Genomic DNA, 4,046 nt, shown 5'->3' with positions numbered 1-4,046 from the left:
TTAAAAAGTTTGGTTCCCATTTTGTATGAATATTTCTTTACTCTGACGTAGGACAGGTTTGCTTATAAAAATGTTTGGTCCTATCATGTGATTGTTTGACTGACACTTGAGACAAGCGACGGTTCTTTGTCTGCTACTCCGAGATGAAATGATGCTGTTAAACGTTACATCTCACATGAAACAAATGTCAAAGTAGATATTCAAATTCTTCAGTGCTTGTAATAAATAGACAATTATCTGGTATAATTTTAACCAAACTTAAACAATTATGCAATTTTGAGAGTCGAGGAAATACTTTAAAGGGTGATATGAAGCTGAAACTATCTGAATATGTCTTCTCAACATATCTCAGCACCAGACACAAGCGTGAAAGCATTCACAAGTCATTTACAGTTTGTACCTGGAATGCTTCAACTCGGTCATATAAGCACTTTTTGACCACATGGCCATATCTTTTAAACCTGCCGCTGGGTTTGAGTGATTTTGACATATATTGTGCGGAATCATGTCCTATTCAACATATTTCACCACCAGACGCAGGCTTGAAAGAATTCATAAGCTATTTAAAATTTCTACCATAAATGCCTCAACTCCGTGAGACAAGCACATTTTGACCTCAGGGCTATATCTTCTAAAACCTGCAGCTGGATTTGAGTGATTTTGACATATTGTGTAGAATTAGGTAATATTCTACATATTTCAGTACCATACACAAGCTTGAAAGAATTCATAAGCGATTTACAATTTCTACCTCAAATGCCTCAACTCGGTGAGATAAGAACTTTTTGACCACATGGCTATATCTTTTAAACCTGCCGCTGGATTTGAGTGATTTTGACATATATTGTGCAGAATCATGTCCTATTCAACATATTTCACCACCAGACACAGGCTTGAAAGAATTCATAAGCTATTTAAAATTTCTACCATAAATGCCTCAACTCCGTGAGACAAGCACATTTTGACCACATGGCTATATCTTTTGAACCTGTGGCTGGATTTGAGTGATTTTGGCATATATTGTATAGAATCATGCCCCATTCAACATATTTCAGCACCAGACACAAGTGTGAAAGAATTCATAAGTCATTTACAATTTGTACGCTAAACGCTTCAACTCGGTGATATAACCACTTTTTGACCACATGGCTATATCTTTTGAACCTGCGGCCGGTTTTGAGTGATTATGACATACTGTATATTGTGCAGAATCATGTCATATACAATATATTTCAGCCAGACACAAGCTTAAAAGTAGTCATACGTTTATTATAATTTTTACAAATAACCCTTCAACTCGGTAATGCAGCCTCAGAGCGGCACAGGCCCATGTCTCCCCAAGCCTGCCTTGGGGGGGCACGGAGCAGTGTCTCCCTGTGCAGGTCCCAAGCCTGGATAAATGCAGAGGGTTGCGTCAGGAAGGGCATCCAGTGTAAAACTTTTGCCAAAACCAAACATGTGAGTCAACCATAACCATATCATACCGGATTGGTCATGGACCGGGTTAACAACGTCCGCCATTGGTACTGATGACCTACAGGGTACGAATGGAAATTGGGCTACTGTGGGTCGAAGAACAAGAACAAGAAGGAGAGGAGTGCGTGTTAGGAAGCAGAGAGAGAGGAGGAAAAGAAAGAGCCTGGGACTGAGAGCAGGGACTCTACCTTTTCCTGTCAGAGCCCCGATTGTCAGAGTTGGTCAACATGATGCAGAGAAGGAAGGTGGATATACTGTGTGTCCTGGAGACCAGGTGGAAAGGTAGTAGGGCAAGCAGCTTAGGAGCAGGCTTTAAGTTGTACTATTATGGTACTGACAAGAAGAGAAATGGAGTAGGAGTTATCCTGAAGGAGAAGTTTGTTAGGAACGTCCTAGAGGTGAAAAGAATGTCAGATAGACTTATGAGTCTGAAACTGGAAATTGAAGGTGTGATGCTCAATGTTGTTAGTGGCTATACCCCGCAGGTGGGATGTGAATTTGAAGAGAAGGAGAAGTTCTGGAATGAGTTAGATGAAGTGATGCAGAATATTCCCAACGGAATGGGTATCCCCAGAAACGAGCGAGTAGTAATTGGACATCAATGGACATGTTGGGAAAGGCAATAGAGGGGATGAAGAAGTGATGGGCAGATTTGGTATACAGGTTAGGAACGCAGAGGGACAGATGGTGGTAGATCTTGCAAAAAGGATGGAAATGGCTGTAGTGAACACCTTTTTCCAGAAAAAACAGGAAAATAGGATAACTTATAAGAGCGGAGATAGGAGCACCCAGGTAGACTACATCTTGTATAGACAGGGTAACCTGAAAGAGATCAGTGACTGCAGAGTAGTTGCACGTGAGAGTGTGGCCAGATGTTATAGGTTGGTGGTTTGTAGGATGACTGGTGGCACAGAAGATGAAGAGGGCAGGAAGGGTGGTAGATTTTGCAAAACGGATGATAAAAAGGTGTCTGTAGTGAACCCCTTTTTCCAGAAAAAGCAGGAACATAGGGTAACTTAGCACGCAGGTAGACTACATCTTGTATAGATGAGGTAGCCTGAAAGAGATCAGTGACTGCAAAGTAGTTGTAGGGGAGAGTGTAGCCAGACAGCATAGGATAGTGGTTTATAGGATGACTCTGGTGACAAGGAAGATCAAGAGGACACAGGCAGAGCAGAGGACAAAGTGGTGGAAGCTGAAAAGGGAGGAGTGTTGTATGATTTTCAGCGAGGAGTTGAGAAAGGGTCTGGGTGGTCATGGTGAGCTTCCAGATGATTGGACAACTACAGCTAGTGTCATCAGGGAGACAGGTAGACGAGTACTTGGTCTGTCATCTGGAAGGAAAGTAAATAAGGAGACTTGGTGGTGGAATGAGGAAGTGCGGGAGTATATACAGAGAAAGCAGTTAGCAAAGAAGAAGTGGGACACTGAGAGGACTGAAGAGAACAGAAAGGAGTGCAGGGAGACAGCATAAGGTAAAGATAGAGGTAGCAAAGGCAAAACAAAGGGTGTACGATGACTTGTATGCTCGGTTGGATAGTAAGGAGGGTGAGAATGATCTATACAGGTTGGCAAAACAGAGATAAAGATGGAAAGGATGTACAACAGGTCCGGGTGATTAAGGACAGAAAGGGAAATGTATTGACAGATGCCAGAAGAGTGATGGGAAGATGAAAAGAGTACTTTGAAGAGCTGATAAATGTGGAAAATGAAAGAGAGGCAAGGGTAGAAGAGGTGACTATTGTAGACCACAAAGTAGCACAAATTAGTAAAAGAGAAGTGAGGAAGACATTTAAGAGGATGAAGAGTGGAAAAGCAGTTAGTCCTGATGATATACCTGTGGAGGTGTGGAAGTGTCTAGGAGAGGCAGCGGTAGATTTTCGGACAAGATTATTCAACAGGATCTTAGAGAGCAAGAAGATGCCTGAAGAATGGAGACAAAGTGTGATGGTGCCTATTTTTAAGAATAAAGGGGATGTGCAGAATTGTGGCAACTGTAGAGGGATAAAGTTGATGAGCCATACAATGAAGTTATGGGAAAGAGTAGTGGAAACCAGACTGAGAGCAGAAGTCAGCATTTGTGAACAGCAGTATGGCTTCATGCCTAGAAAGAGTACTACAGATGCAGTATTTGCTTTGAGAATGCTAATAGCGAAGTACAGAGAGGGCCAGAGGGACCTGCATTGTGTTTTTGTAGACCTAGAAAAAGCATATGAAGACTTCCAGTGACGCAATGTACTGAGACATACGCACAGAGTTAAGCTCTCCTGGAAATTATGAAAAAATACTTGACAGTTTAATGGTGGAAGAGTGAGTCTGAAGCATTGTAGATTAGGATGAGCACGGTCAGAGACACACAGAACGAAGGAAAACAGCAAAAACAGCAAGAAGAAGCGAAAGGAAAAAATCGGCCGTCATCTTACCCAAGCCAGGTGAACGGAAAAGCAGATGAACAGAACATGGAGAACATTCTTTGCGAGTTGAGAGAGTTGAGGAAAGAAAATAAGAACGCATTTGCAGACACTAAGGAACAATTAACTAGACTGGAGGTGTCGATCACGGACATGAAC

This window comes from Fistularia commersonii, chromosome 4 (assembly GCF_037954325.1).
Source record: "Fistularia commersonii isolate RoL2024-O1a breed Wild chromosome 4, RoL_Fcom_v1.0, whole genome shotgun sequence".
In the NCBI taxonomy this organism is placed as follows: domain Eukaryota; kingdom Metazoa; phylum Chordata; class Actinopteri; order Syngnathiformes; family Fistulariidae; genus Fistularia; species Fistularia commersonii.
The sequence above is the reverse complement of the archived record's forward strand: the minus strand, read 5'-3'. Positions refer to the sequence as shown.